At 43.8% G+C, this 27,391-nt stretch overlaps 1 protein-coding gene across 4 annotated transcripts in view; it reads left to right on the top strand.

Moving 5' to 3' along the window:
• Nucleotides 1–1,789: 1,789 nt before the first annotated feature.
• SLC4A5 (solute carrier family 4 member 5) overlaps nucleotides 1,790–27,391 on the top strand; it is a 116,062-nt gene continuing 90,460 nt past the window's right edge. For all 4 annotated transcript variants that reach the window (XR_006888580.1, XM_046660727.1, XM_046660728.1 and 1 more), the window contains exons 1-2: nucleotides 1,790–1,886; nucleotides 19,844–19,906. The gene's annotated coding sequence lies outside the window, so the exon portion shown is untranslated. The remainder of the gene's footprint in view (nucleotides 1,887–19,843; nucleotides 19,907–27,391) is intronic.

Raw genomic sequence — 27,391 nt, forward strand, 5'->3', positions numbered from 1 at the left:
CCCAGTACATAGCTGTATATCTTAGTTGCAGGTCCTTCTAGTTGTGGGATGTGGGACGCTGCCTCAACGTGGCCTGACGAGCAGTGCCATGTCCGTGCCCAGGATCCGAACCCTGGGCCGCCGCAGTGGAGCGCGCAAACTTAACCACTTGGCCACGGGGCTGGCCCCTGGGTTCTTTTTTTTTTAATGCATTCTCATGGTGTTAATAGGTTCCTCTACCTTCTGCATTTCCTATAAATTGTTGGTTAGATTTAGAATAGTGATTCTCAAAGTGTTATCCCCTGACCAAAAGAATCAGCATCGCTTGGGAACTTGTAGGAGATGCTAATTCCTACTCACCTCAGAGAGGCTAACCATCAAGGTCACCATCTTGGTGAGGCCTAGCATCCCATTTTTGTGAAGTCACCCACTGTGTAGAAAGGCCAAAATAACTGGGATGGGGAGGGGTGAAATATTGGGTGAGGTAGTGTTTGGTCTCTTAATGGGATGGCATGCAAGTATTCCTAGATTTTTTTTTCTAGCAGTGAAAAATTTGAATTTTTTTTTTTTTGCATAGTGTCAGAACAAATGGAATGGTGGACTTACAGTTAAATAGTTAACAGCTGATTTAATGTACTTTGAAAGCTGTATCATTAGTTGTGGTACACTGTTCCCTGCCTTTCTCAGAAAATTGAAGGGACAAGTGTTCACTTTCCCTCAATGCTTAGGCCCTCAAATCTTGACACTTTCTAGAAAACAAGGTAGCTCAGATATGGCAAACCCTCGTCTACAGTTTCTGGTTGCCTACATACTTGGCAGCCAAGGGCACCTGGTGTAGAAAGATCCTTGGCTGGGCCCTTTGGTCGCACCAACGGCTTGTCAAGTTTCCATAGAGAGTAAAAGCCAGGTTTGTTTTGCCAGAAGAGACCCTTCTGATCTTACTGGAAAGGGTCATTCCAGGGCTGGCCATCCTGGCAGACAATCAGGATCTACTCAAACAATTGAACCAGGACCAATAGATGGAACTGAACTTTTGTGAACTCATGGAGTAAACACAACTTGCCTACCAAGTTGTGAGATCAGACTTTGTTTTCCAAAGCCCCAGTGAACAAAATTGAGATAAATCACTTTAAACCTATCTTGATACTCCTTTGTAAAAAACAAAAAAGTGAAGGATAGGCTGTACGCATTTGTTAACACTCATAGCACTGAACCCCAAAAGAGAATGGATTTTACTGTATATAAATTTTTAAAAAGTGAATTAAAAAAGGAGCACTTAGATAAACAGAATGATAAAACGTGACCACAACTTGTTAGAGTTTTCCTACATATTAAAACACAACGATATTGGAAAGTCATTTTTCAGTGGAAAAAATTCCCAGCTCTTTAATTTGGAAAGTAGGTAGTTTGGCTTCTGTTTCAAATGAAGATATGTTGTCTGAAAAAGTAACATGTCAGTGGGGGGACAAAGTGAGGAAGGGCGCAGAGATGGGAGCTTAATTTTCCATTCTACCCTTGATGGACATTTGGGTTGCTTCCAAGTTTGAGCACCTGCAAACCATGCTATATAAACATCCTTGTTCATGTGTCCTGGTACACATGTACAAAAGTGAAATTGCTTGGTCCTTAGGTATGTGTATTTTCATCTTTATTAAATATTGCCACACTGTTTTTATGGAGTGGCTGTACCGGTTTGCACCCTCACCAGCAGGATGGGTCCCCTTGGCAGGATTCAAGTGTGCCCCCTTAGGGAATGTGGGGAGGTAAGCCTTGGGAGGAATGAGGAAGCCAGGCAGGGGAAGGCCTTGGGTGCCAATCCAAGGAGTTCAGACTTTATTTGACTGCACTGGGAAGCCACTGGTGATTTTGGAACATGGAACAAAATTCAGACATGAGGTTTTAGAAAGGTGAGTCTTTAAAGTTCTCAATTGGTTTGTGTTGGGGGGAGAGCAGTGATGATTGTGGGGTTGGCTTAGGCCATCATCAGGATTCAAGCTCATAGGAGAGAGGACACGATTTGTGGGGAGAAGGTACAAAGGGGGAACTGAGCAAATGCCAGGGGGCAGAGACCCATAGCATCCCAGATCTACCAACGCTTGTCCATAAGTAATCCAGTTAAACTACCTCACACTGCTGGTGGGGATGTGAAGTATTACAACCCCTCTGGAAAACAGTGTGCCATTATTTAGCAAAAATGAAGATGCACAAATCCAATGACCCAGAAATCCCTAAATATACCAAAACAAAACAAACAGGCAAACAAAACCACCCCCGAAAGAAGGGGTTTCAAGAGGAACGAATTGTCAACAGTGCCAAATGTAATAGAGAGGTCCATCAAGAGAAGACCTGAAAAGCATCCACAGACTTTGGCAATTAGGAGTCTGATGATGATCTTTGCCGGAGAAATGTTTGTGACACAGTGGGGGCAGAAATCAGAACATAGTGGTTTGAGTGGGGAGTGGGTGGTAGCAAAATGAGACCAAGTGTAGAACGTGCTGTCAGGGTGGTTGGCTGAGCCAGACTCAGCACACAGAAACACTCACTGTATGATAAAGGTAGCATTCAAAACCAGTGGATGGAGGGTACATAATTTGATGAATGATGATGGAATACTTGGGAAAATAATAAAGATAAATCCTTATTTTATCCCATACATCAAAGTCCAGATGGATTGAATGTATTTTTTTTAAGATTGGCCCTGACCTAACATCTGTTGCCAATCTTTCTTCCCCCTCCTTCTCTCCCTCCCCCCTTCTCCCCAAAGCCCCCCAGTACATAGTTGTATATTCTAGTTGTAGGTCCTTCTGTTTGTGGCATGTGGGATGCCTGCCTCAGCATGGTTTGGTGAGTGGTGCTAGGTATGCACCCAGGATCCAAACCCATGAAACCCTGGGCTGCTGAAGCAGAGCACGGGAACTTAACCATTCAGCCACAGGGCTGGCCCCTGGATTGAATATTTAAATATAAAAAATAAAAACAGAAAAGAACTAGAAGAAAATATAGGTGTACATAAACTTGGGGATGGTTAAAGCATTTCTAAGATTGACAACAAAACTAGAAACCTTAAGGGAAAATATGAGTAAATTTGACTTCATTAAAATTCACACACACACACACACACACATACACACACTAAACCCTTCTGTAAGGAAAAGAAGAAAAAGAAAAGACCATAGACAAGATTGAGTGACAAACACAGAAAAATATTTACAATATATGATAAACAACTCATAAATAAATAAGAAGGGAAACACACTAATATAAACATGGATATGAATAGTGATCCCCAAAAAGAATACAATTACTCAACACCAATTAAAAAAATTTCAGCCTTAATAGCAATCAAAAACTCTGGTTCGAGATGGTGAACTGAATTATTATATTTACTTTCCTCCCTAAATCCAACTGAAGTTACATTTTTTTAAAAAATGAAAGAAAAGAAAAGGGAAAAATTCCAAAGCAGTGCTAGAAGACAGGGAAGGATGTACAGTAGATTCTTTGGGACCTGATGCCCAGCATCTCTCCCCTTCTGTGGGAAAGTCCTCCAACCCCACTCCACATGGTTCATGTGGGACTGCCATGTTCTTCCTAACAGAGCCGGTGTCCCAGCCTGGCTGAATGGCCCAGGCTTGGGCACCATAGGGGAAGGGATGCCTCTTACTACCCTCCCCACCTTGGGTTCTGTTTTATGGAACAAACACAGTAGTCAATTGGAAAACCATGTATAACTTTACCAACAGGTAAAGACTTAGAAACCCTGTGGTAGATGCTTGGAGTGGCTCACTTTTTTTTTTCCTTAAAGATTGGCACCTGAGCTAACACCTATTGCCAATCTTCCTTTTTTTCTTTTTTCTTCTGTCCGAAGCCCCCCAGTACATAGTTGTATATTCTAGTTGTAGGTCCTTCGGGCTATGTGGGACATCACCTCAGCATGACCTGAGAGGGGTGCCACATACGCACCCAGGATCCGAACTGTGAAACCCCAGGCCGCCAAAGCGGAACTTGCAATCTTAACCACTTGCCCATGGGCCGGCCCCTGGATTGGCTCTCTTAACCTCCTTTTCACCCTGCCAACTGGAGAGGTTGGAAACCCAAAAACTTTACTTTCCAGTATCTCTTGCTGCTAGAGTTCTGGATGTAAATTGGGTTACACCAATTAACTACACTTAACATCACAATTGTTGAGGAACCTGCCTTTCAACACAAAGAAAAGAGAGTTACCTGAGAAGTAGGTCAAGTGGGAAACCCTGAGGCTCTGAGACAGTGGGCATTGTGGCAGTCAGTGGTAATGGGGGACTTCAGGCGTGCGCCCCACCCCTCCACCCTGCTGGTCCCTTTGCTCAATTACGCAGATGAATGGCTGTCCTTCTTCAGCCAGGCAGAAAGGCTCTCAAAGGAGATAAGAACTCCTGACAAACAGAAGCTTGGAGTAATAAATCTTTGTTGTTTTAAGCCAAAAAACAAAAGTAAATAAGAACTTGCTTTGGTTAACTGTTAAGGTGGCATTAGGACTGGACAGAGGAACAGGCAGTGCTCCAGCCAACTCCCAGTGGACACTGGACATAAGGAGGAAAGCACTTTGCTGCAAGGGCAGTTCCCTCCCTACTCCCTCCATCAGGAAGGCTCCTGAGCCTGCAAAGCTGTTCCCTCTGTGCATCCTGGAGGAAAAGCTCCCTGTCCCACACCTTCCCATCCCCTCAACAACCCAGGGGGAAACTCACCCTCAAATCCTGTGTAAAGTGAAAACCAAAAACAAAAATCAGAAACTAAAAGCTACCTAAACTAAATGTCAAATGATTTAAACAAAACACAGGTGGGTAGGAACCAAAGGGTTTCACTTCGGCAGTAACGTCCCAACTGGTCTTTCCACCTGTGCTATCATCCACGCTGAAGCCAATGATTCCGTTCTTGTACTAAGTCCCATCCCACATTCCTTTGAGTTCAGACACATTTGCTGACGTTTACCCCTCTCCCAAGAGTGGCCCGGCCCATCTTCACAGGCCCTGACTTTTTCTCCCCACACTGGCCCTCAACAGAAACTGTCCCCCAGTTCCTGGAGGACGCTGTGTTCTTCTACCTCTCAGGTCTTTATTTTTACGGCTCCTTTCTTCTGCCTCAAATTGCCCCTTGGCAATTCTGCTGTTCCAAATCCTACCCTCACCCTACCCTTTCTCTGTCCATCCGGAGGCCATCTTTTCCAGAAAGTATTTCTTTAACACACAGGGCCTGGGCTAGGGCCTGGCCCTTAGAAGGTAAGCAATGACCATTTGTGGAATGAATTCTCCAAATGTATGTTGTTTCTCTTTTACTGAGCCCCTCCTTCCCGCTTGTGATTCTTTTTAGGGCTTCATATTCTTCTGCTTGTGAATTTGTGTAATCCCCAACCTGCTGGAAACTCCCTGAGGCCCCAGACTGTGTCTTCCAGCTGAGGCTGTCCTGATCTGAGACTGAGGAGTTTCCCAGGTTGGGGGCTTTCAGTGCTAAAACCAGTGTCAACTTAAAAAGCAAATTCGCTGTTATCTTATCCTCAAAATGAGTTTATTTGGGAATAGCCAAAAGAATTGTAATTTGGGATGTGCATGCTATGGCACACCAAAGGCAAATCCAGAAAACAAAGGAGGGGAGCTGCTTTCACAGAGAGAAAGGGGGGATGGGGAGGGGCTGTTCTCAAAGAAAAGTCCTTTGGGGGAAAGTAACAGCTCAGGGCTGCAATGGCTTCTCATTGGCTGGGCTGTTGCCAAGTGGGGAGAGAAATCTTGCTTCAGTAGTAAAGTAGTTTTACTTCCTGCCTAAGACTCAAGGGTGGGCTCTTCCTGTTTTATGTAATCGGTGATGTATGATAGGGTGTGAGAGCTCCCTCTACAGGCCTTCTCAACTCTAATTTAGTTAAGGTTTCTTTTATTAATTTCTACACGGGGAAAGTCTCAGGCAAACCCAGATGTGTTGGCCACCCTTGTCTTGCCAGTCCTTGATTCCATGGATCATTAAGAAAAGCTAGAATGTGGAGTTAATGTGATGGCTCAGCCATGGCCTCTGAAACACATCTTTCCTCATGTTGGCTGCAGGCAAGTCCTAGGTCCAAGGGTGTGGCTTTTCCACTGAGGGAAAACTCCATATGATCTAGGAATGAAGTGAGGACTTTAAAGCAGAAGACAAATTTCCTATCTGAAAGGGAAAGCAAACCCTGAAATATGGATCTGAAGACAGAGAATCCACAGACGGACCTGTGGAAGAGGAGGGCTGTTCATCTTTTAAAGGAACTTCCAACCTCTGCTCTTCCTCCTATGTCTCTGAGTCCATGGGCAAGTGTTATTTTCTCTGAGCCTCAGTTTCCCTATCTGCAAGACTGGGAATGAAAATACTCTCCTCCCAGGACTGCTGAGAGAGTTAAATGAGAGAAGGTGTGTTTAAGTACCATGCCCAACACCTGGTGCCTGGAGATGCTATGACTGCCAGCGTCTTCCCAGCATGTTCCTCTTCCCTGCTTCCCCCTACCACACTGTGTGCCTGTCCCCCACACTGGTACTTTTTTTCCCTTCACTCTGTCTCCCTTCTTGCCTCCCTCCAAACTTCCTGTTTTCCACTTATTACTGCCTCATCGTATCTTTTCTACTTACAAAAAAGGAATTAATAAAATGAGGGCAAAAGTCAGCATAAAGCTTAAAAAAATCACAAACTATGTGACGTTTTTCTTGCAGTTTGGTTTGTTCAAATGCCTTCTTCATTTTCGTTGTCTGTCTACTCCTCTGAAGAGTCAAGAATTGGGGTTTGCAGATCTGGAGTGGCTGTGGGACGTGGAACATTCTCCTTAATCTCAGGCTTATGGAGAGAAGAGGCAAAAGGTCTGACATCTTTCCCAGGATTGTCTGTTTTTAAGGAGCAGACTCCAGGAGTAAATGCCTCAGCTGGCTCCCTTGTGCTTCTACAAGCTAAATAGGCAAGTAATAACCCTCCCGAGGACGTGCTGATTAGATAAGCCATTGAGAATCATGGAAGACACAGACATTAGATTAAAAAACATAAAACTAATGTTACTTTTACAGCGTCTGTGAATAGACAAAGACTTTTTGGTTCTAAAATAGCTGGGTGGTGAGGCAATAGAGGAGGGGCTATGTTAATAGAGGTAGAAAAAAGGAGAGGTGGGTGGGTTCCAAGAGCAAGACCCACCCTAAAGGGCCTGGATTCAAGGGTCCAGGAGCATCGGTCACCGCACTGGGGTGAGTAGCGTGGATTTTAAATATACGGAGTTACAGCTGGGTTGCAGGTGCTGGTTTGGGGATGTGAGTGAAGCAACCAAGTAGTATAGTCAGGAATTCCCAGCCTGTGAGAGTCAGGAGAGAATATTATTGCTTTTTGCTAAAGGCCTGTGCAAAACTTAGAGAGCAAAGATAAGGGACAATGTGATTGTTTAACCGAATCTATAACTATTCCAACACAGTAAAGGACAAGTGAGATAATGACCAGGTGGCCCTGTAGTAGTGTTGCTATTCTGCTCTCCCTGTCCCCACCTTCAGAGGGGGCAGTGAGTGTGCGCCTGTGCATCTGTGCAATGTCAAACTTCTATAATGAGGGGCTGAGGTCTATATCTAATTATAGTCTCTGCACAAAGGTCTAACTACTCCTCTTCAATCCATGCTCTTCAGCCATGGAAGTCACAGTGGTTGGTCCTGTGCCTCGTTCATGCTTCTTCCAATTCAATAAGGGTTATTTACAGCATCTTCTCAGAGGTTCCTAAGAGTCCAGGAAACATGGGACTTGTATAAAAATCCCCACTTCAACTAAGCTTTCCGACCCGAAGAAGGCATGCTTTTACCAAGGATCTGCTTCTTGGGCTCTTTAGGGAATGAGAGGGAAGGGATGCATGAGAAGCCAGGGAGCTAGTCCATATCTCTCTCTCTAGATGTAACGGAGGCGGGGGGGGGGGGGGGGGGGGGGGGGGGGGGGGGGGGGGGGGGGCGGGGGGGGGGGGGGGGGGGGGAGGTAGTTCTTGTGTATCAGGATCCCTGGAGATCAGTTGGCTTTCCAAAGAAAGTCACTAGCCCTTGATGGAAGTCTGACTTAGAAACCCAGAGCCTTAGCTTTGTGGGCTTCTGTCCCTGAGCAAGTGTGTTTTACCCTCTCTCCAAGCAGACATCCTGGGATTTGGAACTGAGCTGTGAGATAGCTCATGACCTGAGGGATGTTCTCAGGAGCACCCTGAAGACCCACCAACCATGCTCTTTCTCCCCTTCACCCCCCAACTTATTTTGGGTGGACCAGACTAAGGAAAGCCATCTTTCTCCATCCATTGCAAGCACTCAGTAAGTGGCTTGTTTTTTGACTGAATGCCTACCCACTGTCCCTCCAATCAAGTTCGTCATCCGGAGAGGCGGTAATCAAGTGTTTAGACTTAATAATAGAGATGCTCAAGCGTATCTTTTACTTCCTACTTTGTGAACAGGGATGGTAGCCATGCCAACAAAGGAGATACTTCAGCACGAGTGATGTCACAAGAAACAGATGGTAGAGTGTGTTCTCCAATATTACCATTCCCCAAACCAGAATTAACTGGTCTTCGATTTCCTTTTCTCAACTGTCTGTAGAAAAGTTTGCTTCTTGAGCTACTTGAGATCCACTTCCCTATCTAAAGAGTTGGACTCTGTGCTGCTTCTACTAATTTATTATCTCAGAAGTACATAACTGGGATGATTTTTATATAACCTTGAGGACAGGAGTCCTTTAAAATTCTCCTACTCAAAAAATGGATTCAGCTTGGTTTGAGGCCTAATAAGGTACTGCAATGCTCACCTCTTCTAGCATAGGTGGAAAACTGGGTCTGACCACACCCTCCTCTTGTGTCTTAGCCTTCCTGTCCTTAATCCAGAACAAGAGTAGCCCTAATGGAGAGACGGAAAATGGCCGTCCACACCTACTTCATCTCTGCCCCCTTTACCCTAAGTCTGGGCAACCTGCAACATCAATTTATTTCAGACTTTGAATTCAACTCAGCCAGGTCTTGTTACTCACCTGCTGTGTACCAGGCATGATGTAAGCACAGTGATAGCCTGGTGCTGCCTCATATGGGGTAATCCCTCTTGGTCAGAAATTCAGTCAGCAACCATTTCAGTGCCTACCGGGAGGTGAAAGGCACTTTGCTAGGCTATAGGGGCAATATGAGGATAAATAGCACATGGGTCCCGCCCTCAGAGAGATTATAATCTAATAGGAGATACAAGATATATGCATATTTTAATTAACAACTGAAGATAATATTGTGTAACTATTCCATGGAACAAGCATCACTCATGGGGTAAAATCAGAAAACAACTTGATTTTTGCCTGTTAATGCTCTTTTAAATTTATTCTTTAGGGCTAGATCTTACTCTGTCCCTGGATGAAATTTCGACAAGTCACATGATTATTCTGGTCACCCTTGCTCTCAGTCTTATTTCAATAATTATGATGTCCATCCCAATAATAATCCAAACTTCAATCTTAATGTAAATCGAGTCATCTTCCCATCCCAGCTTGGTGCTGCTGAAGAGAAGGCTATGGTGGTTGGTGGTCTGGAAGGGATGTCCTGGTTTCTACTCTTCCTCACTTATTTAGCTATCAGGGGTCTGCAGCCCCATCAGGGTTGTTGACTAGGGAAGGAGAAGAGATAAGAGTAGGAAAATTCTCCCTACACATTTGTGATCTCCAGCCTCACCAGGCTCCTCAGTGGAACGTGGCAATTCTTTTACACATCCCTAGTCTGACCTCTCTGTTATTCCCCTCGAAGGCCAATCTTTCTACCCCCCTCAACTGCCCATCCCACCACCACACTCTGACCTCTCACCTCCTTCCTCATGGAGAAAGTCTATGTAGTTGGGTGGAAATTTCCTCTGCTTTTGCCTCCACCTGTCATCTCTTCCCTTCCTTTTACTTCCTTGTCTGGGAAGAAGTTGCCCTCCTCCCCTGGTCCTGGCTCAGCCTTTCACCTCTGCTCTGAACCATGAATCCCCCCAAAGTCAGTCAGCAGAGCAGGTCTGCCTGGCATGGAAAATGCCAAGATTTGGAGACCAAGAGTCCTTTTTTTGGATAGGGCTATTCTTTGTTGTGGCTCATACAATACAGCTCCTTGTAATTAATCTCTACATTTAACAGAACTCCAGTCAAAGTAAAAAAAGGACTGTTTTTATCATTAAAATTATTTATTTTTTGCGATATAATATACACAACATAAAATTTACCATTTTTGAGTGTACAATTCAATGGCATTATGTTCACATTGTTGTCACAACCATCACCACCGTCCATCTCCAGAAATTTTTCATCACCCCAACTAAAACTCTGTACCCATTAAACACTAACTCCCTATTCCTCCTTCTTCCTAGCCCCAGATAACCACTATTCTACTTGCTGCTTCTGACCTTGGCTGTTCTAGGTACTTCATATAAGTGGAGTCATATAGCATTTGTCTTTTTGTGACTGGCTTATTTCACTTAGCATAATGTCTTTAACGTTCATCACATTGTAGCATGTACCAGAATCTCCTTCCTTTTTAAGGCTGAATAATATTCCATTGTATGGATATCCTACATTTTGCCATTCATTTATCCATGAACATTCGTGTTGTCTCCTTCTTTTGGCTATTGTGAGTAATGTTGCTAGAAACATGGGCATACAAGTATCCGTTTGAGTCCCAGCTTTCAATTCTTTTGTATACCCAGAAGTGGAATTTGTTTTTGAATAGAGAATAGATCCCTTTGGTGGACAATATAAAAGGTACAAGAGATTACACAGTGGCCCCTGAGCCCCTGCCGCCCAGTTCCCCTCCCAGGAATCATCGCTGTAACCAGTTTCTTATGACTTCTTCCCTGGAGAGGCCATACATGCAAATGTATACCACACACACAAATGGTGGCAAACCAGAAGCATTCTTCTACTCTTTGCTTTTTTCCCATTTAACAGTATTTCCAAAAAGTCATTCCATATCACTGTTTAAAGAGTATTCTCAAACTATTTAAAAGCTTCATGGTTTTCCAATATACAGACAAAACTTTTTTTTAATTAGTCCCCTATTGATGGACACTTAGGTTGTTTCCAATGTTTTGCTGCCATGAACAATAAGAGCCAGAATTTACTGAGCACTTACTATGTGCCAGGCCCTCTTTACATCTTTTCCAGGTATTATATCATTTAATTCCCATGATCACCCTCTGACATAAGGGTAGGAAAGTGAATAACTACTCCAAACCACTCACATATCTTTGCTCACAGGTGCGAGTATATCTGTAGGATAACTTTCCAGACAACCGCTGCCGCCCAAAGTTATGTGCATTTTTAAGTTTTATAAATATTGCCAAAGTAGCCCCATAGAGTCTGTGCGCACCTGCAGTCTCACAGCCAGTGTGTGGCAGAGGGCCTCTTTCCTTCCACTGTCGCCGTTGTGAAACTTTTTGATATTTGGCAATCTGAAAGGTGAAAAGTGGTATTTCACTGTGGCTCTGATTTGCCTCTTTTCTCTCTCTCATTTTTTTTAATGAATGAGGTTGAACATCTTTTCAAATGTTTAAAGGTCACTTGTTTTACTAATGGGTTTTAAAAACTTGATAAAATGACTCTACAGTGGATTTAGGAGAATCTATGGGCAAGGTAGCCTGGATGCTTTTACATTTTAATTTTATTTTTATATTTTTTTGAATAGGCAATACAGTCACAAGATCCAAAATTCAATAGGAATTGAACTCTCCAAGTCTCTCGTTAGCTGCCTGATTCCTGTCCCTAAATGCAATATGGGTTCCATTTCTCCCACCTGCTTCTGTGGTTATAATCTGGGCCATGCTGTTACCCTGTAAGCTGCTCTATGTCTGAAATATTAAGTTCAAACATCCCAATCTGACCCCACCACTGACCTCTCACCTCCACACAGCACCTGACCTTCAACCTCACCACGACTCCTCTTGTAACACACCACCTGCCTCTTCCTTTCCCATGCGGGTGAGATTCTCAGCACCTCCTGAGGCTTCACTTCATTGCCCCACTGGCGTACAGCCATCCCAGCCTGGAAATGCTTACTTTCTGTTTCATAGCACCTAGCCCAGTGTTGGCCCACCCATGGATTGGTCTCATTTTAAAATCATAAGCATGATAAGCACATATCTTATTCCCCAAACTGGAACCCTTTTGAGAATGCAAGGGGCAGTACTAATAATGAGGCCAAGACAATGGGGCAGATGGGGACTGTGCAAGGCAAACTGGGATGCCAGTTCAACCCGTCTTTTTTTAATTTCTTTTTTTTTCTTTTTTTAATTGCAGTAACATTGAATTATAACATTATATAGCTTTCAGATGTACATCGTAATATAGTTCGAATTCTGTGTAGATTACATCATGTTCACCACCCAAAAACTAATTATTGTCCATCCCCTCACATGTGAGCCTAATCACTCCTTTTGCCCTCCACCCCCTTTCCCCTATGGTAACCACCAATCCAATCTCCATTGCTATGTGTTTGTTTGTCGTTGTTTTTATCTTCTACTTATGAGTGAGATCATACGGTATTTGACTTTCTCCCTCTGACTAATTTCACTCAGCATAATACCCTCACAGACCATCCATGTTGTCACAAATGGCCAGATCTCATCATTTCTTATGGCTGAGTGGTATTCCATTGTGTATAAATACCATATCTTATTTATCCATTCGTGCCTTGATGGGCACATAGATTGCTTCCAAGTCTTGGCTATTGTGTATAATGCTGCAATGAACATAAGGGTGCATATGTCTTTATGCCTTTGCGTTTTCAAGTTCTTTGGATCAACCAGTCTTAAGGAACAATCTCATTTAATTTCAGGGCAGAGATAAATGCGCTGAGTCCAACAAATGATTAAATTGCTGCCATTGTCCACTGCCCAAGCTTCTCCTCTAAATGAAATTTTTTTTAATAGCACATTTCCCCAACACTATTTTCTTAAAAAGTCTATCCTTTGGAATACCAGTTTCAGCCCCTATATTCAAGTGTGTAAGAAACATTAGTTTATTTTCTAAAACTCTCCATCTGTGTTTTGATCCCTCATTTTAAAAAGGTGCCTTTTTAAAGGTGAGGTGGGGAGCAGGGTTCTAGACTCAGGGACCTACACTTGATGTCATCTGTCCTTGTCCCATCTAGTCCTTGTTCGTTGGTGCCTGCAGGTCATTGTGGAGCTCAGTCTCTCTCCATGTCTTCATGCTGCCTTGGGTGAGGGGTAGGGGACAGCCTTGATCTGTCTCATGACCATCCTCTCCCATATGTGAATCTGGGTCTAGGCCAGGATTCTTTTCTATTCCCCTAAGGGAAGAGGTTCTTTTAATCTCTTTTCTGCTTTCACACACCCTCCCTGAGGCAAAGCACAGAATGGTCTGGCTATTTGAATGAGGAAAGGAGGTAAAGAAAACAGGCTGGAGGAGGCATTGGCTAATCTTTCAGAACATTATTTCGCGAGGCGTATAGAAATGTCTTATACAAGGGGTGCTTCCTGTTTTAACTATTATGATTTCATAATTTTCTATATCTTTTAGTAAAGCCCCTCTACCCCCATCCCCCAGGCCAGTTCAGCCATTCACCAGCTGTGTGAACTTGGGCAAGTTACTTGATCCTCTTGGAGTTCCAGTTTCCTCCCCTGTACATGAGGATAATGATAGTTTGTATTGATTAAGTCCTGACACTTGCCAAGCACTATTCTAAATGTTTTATGTGTATTAACTCACTTAATCCTGCCCATAAACCTACAAGATAGAGACTATTATTCCCGTTTTATAGATGAGGAAACTGTGTTTCAGGATTGTAAGTAACTTGCCCAAAGTCACGTGATCTCCTGCTCTCCCCCTGCCCAGCCCTTCCCTTCATAAATGCTAATGGCCTCATGCAGTCACTTTGAGGACGAACTGAGGTCGTGTGTGTAAAGCTCTCAGCCCAGATCCTGGCACATAGTAAAAGCTCAATAAATTCTAAGCTAATGTATATATATTTTTTGCTGAGGAAGATTAGCCCTGAGCTAACATCTGTACCAACCTCCCTCCACCTTATATATGGGTCACAACCACAGCATGGCTGATGAGTGGTGTAGGTCTGTGCCCAGGATCGGAACCTGTGAACCCAGGCTGCTGAAGCGGAGCACACCAAACTTAACCACCAGGCCATGGGGCTGGTCCCAATTCTAAGCTAATATTTTAATCATGATTTTTTGGTCATTCTCATCCAAAATGCCTTTGGAATTGTATTGAAAATGTATAGACATTTCTGAATATTTAACATATTTGCCCTATTCAGTTTTCCCATCCAGGAATATGGTACCTTCTTTTATGTTACTTAGCAAAATGTTATCGTACATTCTTATATAAGATGTGCCTTTCTAGACGTCTAGAAGTTTATTTCTAGATGTTGTAGGAGTTTTGTCACTATTGAAAATGAAATCTTTTTCCCCATGATATGTTTTAATGAGGCAGTGTTGGTGTCCCCAGGCTCTCATTAATGAATCACCCATCGGATTCCCCCAGAGTAGTGGCTTCCCATAGTTCTCTCATTTTAGGCTGACAATAAGAAGATCACTTAATCCTCACAGTGACACACACTCCGACAGGAAGTGAGGCACAGGGTGAGCAGTGGCTTTCCAGGGTGGCTCAGGCTTGCCAAGGTGGCCAGAGCATGGTCCCCTGGCTCAGGAAGTATAACTTAGGGGAGGGAAGGGGTCGGCTTGCTCTGGGTCCCTCCCAGAGCCTGTCGAAGGGATGAATTCCCAGGTGCCCACAGTTCCTCTGTGGCCTCAGTGATTCCCAATGACGTTCGCCACACGATGGCTCAAGTGGCAGCTTTGCCAGGGGCCAAGCTCGCTGCCTTGGGAGTCTGGCTGGCTTAAGTAAGGGGACTGCCACGTGGGAAAGCCTCATTTTTCTCTGAGGACTAGATCATCTGGAGAGTCCCTAAGTCAGCTTTTGCTAGCCTCCACCTGGGGCCTCCAGAGGGCAGCAGAGAACAGGTGCTGGGGAAAGAAAAGGCCCCTGTATGGGGCCTGCAGAGGGATCTCCGTTCCCAGAGAAGTAAGGATGGCTGCTCCATTCCTGTAAAGGGCCAGGAGTACCCCTCCCTGCTTCCTCAGAACAGACGTGTCATGAGCTTCCTTGGAGTAATAAATATAATAATATTACTAGTTAATACTAATTATTTCCTGTGGGTCAGACACTGACCTGAGATTTTATGTATTTTGCTTGAATCAGTTCTCATAACAACTCTTTAGGTAGATATAATTATTATTCCCATTTTTCAGTTGAGGAAATTGAAACAAACAAACGAAAAAAGATATGTAACTTGCCCAAGATCCCACAGTTAGTGGAGCCAGGATTTGAACCCAACCATTTACAAGCCTCTGTTTTAGGTATCAGGGATGCATCAGTGAACAGACGATAAATGAGTAAGCAAACAAACACATAATACGGTTTTGGATAGAAATGCCATACAGACAGAGAAGGCAGAGTTAAGGACTAGAAAGGAGCATTTTAGATGGGCTGGTCAGGCAGGGCCTTCTTGGGTAGATGGCATTTGACTAGAGAGCTGAATACATGAGGGAGCAAGTCATGCTGAAGGTTGGGGAAACAGTAAGTGCAAAGATCCTGAGGTAGCAATGAGCTTGAGGTATTAGAGGAACAGCAGGCTATGTAGTGTGACTGGTGCAGACTAAGTCAAGGTCTGTGCTGTTGCTGGCCACAGGCCACAGCAGTGATCAGGGGGTAGATGGAAATGGGAAAGGGAGAGGACCCATACACTGCATAAACTGGGCCTGCCCTCTTTGGGTTTCTCAGCTTCCCTTTAAGATATCTCTCATCTTTTTTCATCCTCCTGTATGTTCTCGACACCATCACGGCATGTTCCCTCCTCAACCCTGGCTACAGTTCAAAAGCAGCTCAAGTCGACAAGAATCTGGGGCAGCCAGTCTTGTACCACCCACCAAAGCTCAGCACAAACAATCCGAGAGCCAAAAATTATGCATACTGGAGTGAGTCTTGCCCAGCTCGTGGGGAACTTCTTGTGGGTAAAAGTTCTAGATAAGCCTGCTGGGGCCCCCAAATGAATCCTTCTTCCCACCAACGCAAGGGCCTGAACTTTGCAGGCCTCTCCAGGGTAGGAAGCTCAGTCTGTCTTCATGGAACTTTGTCCCTCATGCCAGGGCCCGGCATCAAACCTGCCTAAACCCTCCCATATGTTAAACCCAGGTGGGGTTCAGATGGCATTGGGCCAGGTGATGGAAAGAAATCTGTCCCAGTGAGGAGCCACCCCTGTCCACCAGCTCTGTAAAGGAGATTGGGGCACAGTGGTCCAAAGCTGCAAATGACTGAGTCTTTGCCCCTCCTCCCTCCTCGTAGGGTCCAGGATTGAGGGGGTCCATGTGGAGTGCTCCTGTGGCCCGGGTTAGAGGCAGCCTAGAGCCTACAACCAGAGGGGCTGAATGGTGTAATCTGGGATTTCTTGACCTTGGCTCTATTGCCAGTTGGGGTCAGCTCTTTGTTGTGGGGGTGTCCTATGCATCACAGGATGTTAGCCACCCTCCCTGGCCTCTACCTCCTCCCAATGTGACAACCAAAAATATCTCCAGATATTGCCAAGTGTCCCCTGAGGCAGGGAAACACCTCTGACTGAGAACTGTTGGGTCCAATCTTTTCCCTTTCCTCTAAGTCAATGCAGAGATCTCAGCTGTTAGCACTCTGGTGGTGAGGAAGAATGGAAAGTCCCCAGACATTTATCTCAGTGCTTGAAGCCAGCTGGGTGAACCAGTCTCCTTGGCAGTAAGGTGGAAAAGCCCAGACGGAAGGGAGTGGAGAGAAAAGAGGTGGCCAGATCTTCTCTCAACAGTTCTGGGCTCCCAAAACTAAACCATGAGGAAGGGCAGGGATAGAAGTGGCCATAGGCATCATGGGGCCAGGTCTCTCTCTCCCTCCCGATTCCATCTTTCAATCACAGCCCCCTCCCCCCGACACCTCTGCCACTCTGTGGATTGGCTTTTTCCTCTCCCCCCAAAGACAGGCTTTCTCCTGAGATAAAAGAGAGCTTAGTGCAGAAGAAGGTTAATGGATGGGCTGATTTAGACTAAGAGATTGGCAGGGCTGGAACAAGAGGCTTGGGTGTCAATGAGGGAGGAGTGAAGGGATTCATCATGGGGTCCAGATCAAGTGGAGAGTAAACGAAGCCATGAGGGGCTGATGGAGGAAGAGAAGAGAAAGCTGTTTGAAGACTAGAGGTCTTCATTGGGTTGACAAGCAGGATGGAAGAGAGAGATTAGGAAGTTGTCTGCTAAGACTCCCACCTTTGGCCCAGCTCCATAAATATTTGTTTATTCTGTTCCAGAGACACAGACTCATAGAATCACAGGATGTTAGAGCTTGAAGGAAACTTAGAGACCATTTAGTCCACTCAGCTCCATGCAGGCTCTTTCGTTAATTTATCAGCATTGGAATTTGAGGATGATTCTTGTTCACAATCTTTCTCTCTGTGCTTGGAATTCCCCTTTACTTGGAATCAAATGAGAAATAAGAGACAGGAGTCAAACAGCTGGAAATTAAAATAACCTCATAACAGATAAAGCAGATTGGAGAATTTGGTTTAGACTGTACCACTACAATTAGGCTTCCCAATTCCCTGCCCCAGAATCAAACTTATCTATCCAGCGCTGGAAGACTCCCTACCTGCAGGGCTAGAACTCTCCCTGGGAATTTTAGTGTGAAGAGAGGAGGAGAGGAGGGCAGTCGGCCTTCCCTGGGGCAGGCAGTTCTCAGAAGGATCAGGGTCAGGGCACACGTCCATTTTTTCCTTCCAAATTCACCATGCACAAGAGCCACTCATCATCCACTAGGTAGGAGGGAGTAAGGAGGCAGAGAGGTGAGTGGAGAGTACTTTTCTCAAGACTTCCGAAAGGAGAGAAGCACCTCCTTTGTAGGGAAGGGTAATGTACTTGGATGGAGAGAGATGAGTTCCCCCTAACAAGCCATCATTTATTAAGTGCAAACTCTGCTCCAAGAAGACTGAAGTCCAGAGAGGTGAAGTGATTATCTGAAGGTCAGACAGCTCTGGGGACAGAATAAGTTTCTCCAGACCCCTAATGCCAAGTCTTTACTATTTCATACTTGTAATCACAGCAGGTCAGGTTCATCCAGGGTCATCAGAATAAAGTCAGTAACAAGAATCATTCTGCTCCATCATTCAGGTCTTCTCACCTCTTTCTCCATTACCACTACTGCCTTTACCAACTCCATCTACACCTTCACCCCCTCCATCCACCTTGTCACTCCATCTACACCTCATCACCTCCAAATACACCTCCACCACCTCCAATTATACCTCATCATCACCATCTACACCTCCACCACCTCCATCTACACCTTATCACCTCCATCTACACCTCATTACCTCCATCTACACCTTCACCACCTCCATCTACACCTTGTCACCTCCATCTACACTTTATCACCTCGGATTACACCTCCACCACCTCCAATTATACCTCATCACATCCATCTCCACCTCATCACCTCCATCTATACCTCATCACCTGCATCTATGCCTCATCACCTCCATCTGCACCTCTACCACCTCCAGTTACACCTCCACCACCTCCATCTACACCTCCACCACCTTCATCTGCACTTCATTACCTCCATCAATACCTTTACCACCTCCCTTTATGCCCTACTACCATATTTCCACTTCTACCATTCTACCTACCAGTTCCACCTCTACCATTTCCTCCATCGTTACTACTACCTCCCTTTTTGTTAGCAGGCAGCCAGCACACCCCATGTGGGTAGAAAGGAAGATATGAACTAGAGGTTTTCTCACATAGCTCTGTTCTCAAGAAGTCTTCAAGGTCTTTGAGATCAAAGATCTCTCCAGCTCATGATGTCCCTGATCCCTCCAAAAAGATCATTTTGGAGTATTTTATGAAGATTGTGATAAGGATACATAAACATAAGTACACATGTTTATACAAACTCATTGATGACAAGTACAAACTGCCACAATTTCTAAGCCATGTCCTAATCTGTCAGCTGCAGATTTAGGTACTTGCAATGTGATAAGATCCATTATTGGCATCTCAGCAGTCCTCAAAGCTCTAATGACCTAAAGGTTGAAGATATTCAAGTGAGCTATAATTTTGGGTGCCAGCCAGCTGGGGTCACGCTAGTATATAATACCAGACCCAGGCCTCTGCAGGCTCCTGGAGGTGCTGCCACCTGTATATAAAATGGACAACCTGGGGTGGTGTGAGATCATCTCTAAGGTCTTTTAGACCTCCAGCTCTAACATCCCTCCAAGAGAGAATCTAAAAATGATCTGGGATAGAAACCATGCAGGGAGATAAACTAGCATTTCAAAATCCAGGCTGAAACATAACAGTGCCATAAAAAGATCATCAAGTTAAAATCCAGGAAGAAATTTAGAGCGGGGCTGGCCTGGTGGCATAGTGGTTAAGTTCGCATGCTCTGCTTCAGCAGCCCAGGGTTCATGGGTTCTGATCCTGGGTATGGACCTCCACCACTTATCGAGCCATGCTGTGGCATTGTCACACATACCAAAAAAAAAAAAAAAAAAAATGGAGGATTGGCATGTTTTCTCAGGGCCAATCTTCCTCACCAAAAAAAGAAAGAAAGAAATTTAGAGCAAAGACATCTGCCTATGATGTGGCCAGCTCTGTTCAGACTCTGCACTACCCTGCTCTGTCAGCCAACCAGGCATCAGTCCCTCATCCTGCAGGAGTGTCCCTTCCCCCACCCTGGTCACATGGCTGGCTGCCAATGAGCCCCACAAGTCAATCTCCAATGCCCCAAATACTGTTCAGCCTGGAAATCACAGAGTGTCCTTCTTGCCACCCAACAGCAACAGAGCGAGTGACTGGCCTTCCTGAGACTCAGATCGTGGCTTCCAGTGCTGAGTGTGAAGGTAAGTTTGCAGCTTGGAACTTCAGATGTAGCGGACAGAGCCAAGCCGATAAGGGAAAATGTGAGTTACGGGATGAGCACAGAGTATTTAAGAGGAAGCTTCACACACTGAGAAGGAGAATACCCTGAAAGCTGGATAAATCCTCCAAATGAGCATTGGCTATTTGCCTTTCCTTAAACAATTATACTGTATTAGTCACCCTGGTGCCTTGAGTTCACTGGTCTGGGGCACAAAACTTCACGCCAAATTAACAGAAATGATAGGAGACTCATTCTGTTGGATGCCCTGGTGAGTTAGCTCTTTTTTGTTCTCCTCTGATGGAACTAAGAATCTTTTTCTTCTAGGCACATAAATTCTATCATCTTTGGCAAATTGTGAAACTGGCTGAAATATTTACAAAGTAAGCAAAAACCCTAAGACTTACGTCTTGCCCAGAAAACTATGGGAAAATAAATTACACTTGTTATTGTGACATCTTGGGATAGAAACTGAAAAATGGCTGGCTTCCTTTCATTACACATTCCTGCCGTTAGGTTTTGGATATGGTACTTGGCTTTGTTACTGGTAGTTTGCTTAGGGATATTTTGTTTGTTTGTTTTGTTTTGTTTTTTTCTCCTGGGGCATGCATGGATGGGGTCTGCAGGGCCCAGAGGCAATGGATAAATCATCAGTTGGGCAGGTGGCCTTTCTCTTAAAGCCCAGCATGACCCCATGTCATTCTTGTCAATTAAGTTCACAAAATAATCTCAGATGAGTCCCTGGGAGGTCTTTTGCTGAAATACTTTGGGCTATCAGAGGGATTCAATGGATACTATGTTGGGCTGGTCCCATACAATAAAGTCAAATGGCTTAAAATGTGGGGTAGGAGGAAAAACTCCCCAAAGGCTGACTGATGAATGTGGTACAACCTTTTTTCTCGTTAGTTTTCTTCCAGAGACATGGACGTCTAATCTTGAAGATACATTGACATATTTTGCCCTTCTTCCCTAATAATTATTTTGCTCTGTTTGTTCTCAGTGTCTAGTGCAAATATCTGGAACAAAGTAGATTTGTTGGACTGAACTGATGTGCCCTTGTGGATGGGGTGGAGGCCTTAAATGGCTGGTGATTCCGTCACCAGGGTTTTGTTGGTCAAATGTGCTGTCCACCCATGAGGCTAGCTGTGTCACCACATCCTTGCTGCAGTGGACATGAGGCTGCTTGGGCAGGCGCCCTGAGTGACTGCTAGCCAGTGTGCCACTCTGGTTCTTATCCTTACAGGCTTAGGGCACTGATTTTGTCAGTAGGGTTTGGATTCTCAGGGATCTCAAATGTGATTCCAGGCTGGTGGCAGGGGCAGTCAAGTGGAATAGGGCCCTTAAGTGACTCAGGACAGAAGACAATTTGGTTGGATCCCTCACCATAAAGCTATGCTTACCACCAGGGTCTAAAGATCGATGGGAGAGTAATGGTGAGCTGGTTGGGCAGTGGAGGAGCTTGTGTAGGGAAAACTTCCAACACAAGTTCCGTCATTTGCTGCATGTGAGGGGCTGGTGTGTTGTTAATACAATTCCTTTGACAACACACTGTAGTGGATGGTTGTACTGGTTAATACTCTTTGGATGTAAGTAATTCAAACCAACTGAAACTAGCTGAAGAGAACAGGGAGCTCATTATAAGGCCATTGGGAGACCTTGTGGATGGGAATTTGGCTAGACCTCAGGAAGGGCCTGGAACTCAGAAGTGGAAGGCTGTCAGAAACCCACCCCAGACCCCCACTATTTCCCACATCTTCACATCTTTTCTTCCTCTTCTTCCTCCTTCCTTCTTTGCTGCCTCCCTTCCTGTCTTTCTTCTTTCCTTCCTTGGGTCTAGGAACCAGAGATAATCCTATTTTAATCTTGGCTGCACCAGGCCTGGCTCCTTGACACAGGAAAAGTTACTTAATTCTCTGAATCTCCATTTCCTCATCTGTAAAATGCAGGTGAAAATTATGCATCTCACTGAATTTTAGTCAAGATTAAATGAGAGTGTGAAAGTGAAACATCTGACATTCAATTTCTCTACATTATATGAAATGCTGGAGATAGAAATTCTGTTTCATGGGTTAGGTCGTGATTGGAAATTTTTATGAGGGACCCTGCAGCTGCCAATCAGAGCAGTGGTTAATCTAAATGCTTTCCATATGGCCAACATTCTGCTTCAAATGGATGGCTTCCTTTGAGTATGATCTGGGGCAGGCCGGGTTCTTCTCCTCCTTCTGCAACTCCTGGAAGGGAGCTTCTCTCCAGTTGTGAGGAGGTGGGACCCAGCACAGAGGAGGTGAGGAAAAAATGTCTCAACTAGTGTAGAACTGGGAGGTGTGCATCTCCCTGAATGTAAGCTACCTTATAGCTCCGTAATTCTGTGGTTCTGTGGCGTTTTCATCTGTATTTGCATCTGTATCATCATTTTTTTATTCACTTTTGTTTGGCTTCCAATCTGAAAATCCATAGCACTTCAATATGAAAGAACACTTTTTTTTTTTTTTAAAGATTTTATTTTTTCCTTTTTCTCCCCAAAGCCCCCCGGTACATAGTTGTGTATTCTTCGTTGGGGGTTCTAGTTGTGGCATGTGGGATGCTGCCTCAGCGTGGTCTGATGAGCAGTGCCATGTCCGCGCCCAGGATTCGAACTAATGAAACACTGGGCCGCCTGCAGCGGAGCGCACGAACTTAACCACTCGGCCACGGGGCCAGCCCCTGAAAGAACACATTTTTAAAACATGCTGGAAAACTCTATTTCATTTGTATCAGTCAGGAACTGCTGAGTACAAGTGTCAGAAACCTAACTTAAACCTGAGAAAAATAAAGTGAATTTATCAGCTCAACACAACAGAGAAGGCCAGTTCAGATTTCACTGATTCAGGGGGTTAGTCTTCTCAGTATTCTGTTTCTCTACTTTCTTTGGATACTTCTCGCTATGTGGCAGGCAAGATAGTAGCACCTGAGCTTATCAGCTTCAGGAGGCGGGAGCTAGGGCCAGAGCCAGAGGGAGGCAGTGTTTTTGGATGGATCTGTCCTGGGAAGAATTCTGATGGGCCTAGCTTTGGGTATGGGATCATCCCTGAACCAATGTCTGTGACTGGGGATGGGCAGCGTTTGATTGGTCTTTCCTATTTGAGGCTGGGGAGAGGTGGAGTGAGTTCCATCTAAACCATTTGGAGGCGGTTCTCTATTGGGAAGAAGATCTGTTACTCAGCTTCTCTGTTCTCCTCACTGTGACCAGGCCAGAGGAGGAAGATATCAACTCTCAAAAAAATCACCAACCTGTCCCAGCTACCAGTGTTGCTAAGCTTAGCTTGCTAAGCTTACCAGTCCACAAGCTCCGTTTGAATGAAAAGATGTGATATTGTTAGGGATGTGAAGATCACGTGAAGCAAACTCTGAGTATGGTGATTCAGTTTAACAAAAAATATAAATTGGGAGTTATCTCCTTAAAACAGCGGTTCTCAGAGTGTGGTTCCCTGGATCCACAGCATCAACTGGAAACTTGTCGGAAATGCAAACTCTCAGGCTCCATTCAGATCTACTAAATCATAAACTCTGGGTTGGGACCCAGCAATCTAGGTTTTAACCAGCCCCCCAGGTGACTCTGATGCCTGCTTAAGTTTGAGAACCGCTGTCTTAAAGGTTCTTTGTTTTGTAGTTATCCTGAACATTTTGAACATGATTTGCTTTGAACAAATAGATTTAACCATGGATTTTCAAGGAATATAGTTATTGTATAAAGGGAGAGCACATGTGTCATATTAAATTATTTGCTTTAAAATGTTTAAAATAAAAATAATATACGACTATAATTTAAAAATCAAGTAAGACATGTGAGAGCTTTTAACAAAAAACGACAGAACTCCATCCCAGCTTTTTACACACCCCACAGTTCCACTTCCCAAAGACAACCAGTTGGAATTCTTTTAGCTTTTTCTGTTGGTTACCTACACCTCTCTAATAATAATAATTATTATATATATGTATCTCCTGCTATTTATCAAAGTTAGAAATTAGCCACCTACAGGTGAATATTTAACTATCTTACACCATACCCATCGTCTCTTCTTCATCCTCCCAGTGAAGAAATATCATCACTGTTTCTAGTTAATGCAAAAATCAGTTTTTATACTGTTATGATTATCTACCATGATCACATTTTATTTCTTTCAGTTTTAATTTTTCACTGGTGTTTCTAATTGCCTTTCTTTTCCTTTGCATTTTCCATCTTTGTCACTCCCTTAAGTTGTTCCAAATTCTGAAGGAGTGTATGAAATCTCTCGCATTTCCTCTTTTCCTTGGGGGGCTCCTTCTGAAACCTCACTTTTAGCTCTTGTTTGAGGACTGACTGCTCCCCAGGACCATAGCACAGCTGTTGTGTGGAAACCTCCCTTCATTATTTGGGTTGGATCTGCTCTCTCCTGGATCCCACTGTCTTCCTTTTCTTGGTTCCTGGTGATAACATACCTAAAGAACCTCCTAGGAAGTTATGAGAGAGAAGTAAAATGATTTCTTGCATGTCTGAAAATGTCTTCTACCCTCGCTCTTGACAGTAGTTTTGTTGGGTGGAGAATGCGAGGCTGGAGATCATTCTCCCTCAGAATTTTGGAGGCATTGACTCATCATCTTCTGTTATCCACATTACTGATGAGAAGTCTTCTGATAATCTTATTTTTACTCATTTATAGGTGACCTCTTCCTGTTTCTTTCACTCTAGAAGTTTTTAGGCTCTTTCTTTTCTTCACATGTAGTATTCTAAAATTTCATAATGACATATCAAAGTGTGAGGATTTTTCTCCCCAGTCATTCTTTGTGAAGAATACTCACTTGGCCCATTTTATCCGAGCATTTTATGTCAGCATTATGTCATTAGTTCTCTTATTTCTTAGAAATTTTTAATAAAATATTTCAAACTTGTAGAATGACAGACATCCATATATCATTGTCCAGAACTAACAGATGTTAAGATTTTATCATATTTGCTTATATCTATATTTATATATATCCAAAATATCAAACATACAGCTAGAACATCCCCATTAAACCTGACCTCTCCTCAGAGTAACCTGAAGTTGGTGTGTCTCATTCCACTGCATGATTTTATGCTTCTATTATTTATAAATGTAGCAATAAGCAATATTGATAGTGTTTTCTGTGTATTAAAGTTTTATATAAATAACGTCATTTTGTTTGTATTTTTTTACTCATTATGTTTTTGAGATTTATACATGTTGATACATAGAGATCTAGTCCATTCATTTCAACTCTCTATAGTATTCCATTATGTATCAGTTAGAAAGGCCTTCAGCTAAAAGTAATATAAAACTTGATTAGCAGTTTACATGTAAGGTGGATTTTTTTCCCCCACATAACAGGACGCCCAGAGATAAGCAGTCTGGAGCTCAGTGATATTATCAGGAACCCAGGTTAGTTCTAGCCTTCGGCTTTGTTCTTAGCCTGTGCCTTTGGTCTTCATACTCATCACATCATTGTTGCAAGGTGGCTGCTTCATCTACAGGTCTCATGTCCAAGGTCTATGAAGGAAAAGGGTGGGGGGGGGGGGTAAAGGGCAAAACATGCGTTCCAGCTATGTCTGTCACGTATTATCAGGAAAATAAACGCTTTACTGGCAGCCCTACCCATTGGGCTTCCACTTAAATCTCATTGGCTTGATAGGGTCACAAGACTACTCCTAAGATCAATTACTGGCCAAGGGCCATAAGATTATCATGAATGGTTTAGACAGATCACAGTTCATGCCTTGGGTCAGGGAAGGTGTCTACAGCAATCAAGGGCCTCTTGTTTCTAGCTGAACAAGATGGAGTTCTATATATGGGCAAGGAGAAGAGGGAATGGATGCTGGAAAGTGTAGCAACCACTGCTAGATGACCACTCAATGTCCATTCTCTCTGTTTTCCTTGCTAACAGAACCCAATCTTATTTGCCCAGTAAATGTTTACTTTCCCAGAGTCTTTTGTCATGACTCAGGTCTGGTTTTGAGTAACGCAATAATTAACTGTAGTAGTTTAAACAAGTAAGTGGTTTAGTGGTTCCCCCTAACAGGAAGCCCAGGTGTGGGCTGTCCAATGCTGGTAGAGTAGCTCAGTGAAGACATTAAGAACTCAGGCTCCTTCTTCCCTTTGTATCCATAATTAGCACGTGGCCTTCATCTCCATGATGACAAGATGGCTGCTGCACTTCCAGGCTCATATCTAAGCTCCAGAAACAGTGTTGCCAGATAAAATACAGTTTTCCTAGCAAAATTTGAATTTTAGACAAATGGTGAATACTTTTTTAGTATAATATGTCCCCAATATTGCATGGGACATAGTTATACTAAAAATTATTTTTTGCATGTATGAAATTCAAATTTAACTGGGAAAACAGTGTTTCTATTTGCTAAAAATGGCAACCCTATCCAGGAAGGAAGAAGAAGGGAAAATGAAGGGACTTTCTTCTGCAGAGGCTTTATCCAGGAAGGGAATCTCTCCCCAGGTTCTTTCTCCTATATCTCTTTAGCCAGAGATGGCTGAAGGGTATCTGGGGAAAGTGATTATTTTTAGTTGGCCACACTGCTGCCTTAAACAAAATCAGAGTAGAGAGGGGGATGGACATCAGGCAGTAGCTGGCAGTGTCCTCCACAGGTGTCTTCACACTCTTCCCCTATATCTTTCCATCCTCTCCAAATAGTTACAACTAGCAGGGATGTTCAAAATACGTAACAGGCAGTATGGCATTGACACAGACCATCAGAATGGATACCTGACCACTTAGAATGGACACCAACCACAAACAGCAGCCATACCAGTGCATATGGGTAGAATACCAACCCGCTTATACCACAAGTTTTGGTAAAATTGACATTCATTTCCATTTACTACAACTATACAAATATTGCTCCCATTTGAGTTGTGTAGTGTACCACAATTACTTTTCCTTTCTTTGGACCCTTTATTCTTGATAGAATCTCAGTATCTTCTCAAAACAGTCGAACACATCCAGATAATTGATCAGGTCTAGTTTTTTCTAGGAGCCATCCTGTCCAGAGCCTGCTCTAAGATGCACCTGTTGCTCTCTGGGCTGCTGCTCCTAGGGCCTCCTTGTGCCAATCTTTTTTGGTAAATCCCATCTTCCAGATGCTTTATTTCTTTCTGAGATGCCCCTTCATCTTGCGAGTTCTTCCTTCAATCACTTGCTGAGAAAAGGTGCATAGAAGGTAAATTTTTGAGACATTTTATGTCTGAAAATGCCCTTATTCTCCCCTCACATTTGATTGACAGCTTGGTTAGGACTGGAATTCTAGGTTGAAATACTTTTTTCTCACTTTTGGAGACATGACTCCATTGTCTTGTAGCTTCCATCGTGGCTATTCAGAAATCCGATGCCAGTCTCATGTCTGATTCTTTGTAGGTGACTTATTTTCTTCCTCTGGAAGCTTTTAAGATCATTTCTTTTTATGTAATATTCTAAGACTTCA

Source organism: Equus quagga, chromosome 5 (genome assembly GCF_021613505.1).
Source record: "Equus quagga isolate Etosha38 chromosome 5, UCLA_HA_Equagga_1.0, whole genome shotgun sequence".
In the NCBI taxonomy this organism is placed as follows: domain Eukaryota; kingdom Metazoa; phylum Chordata; class Mammalia; order Perissodactyla; family Equidae; genus Equus; species Equus quagga.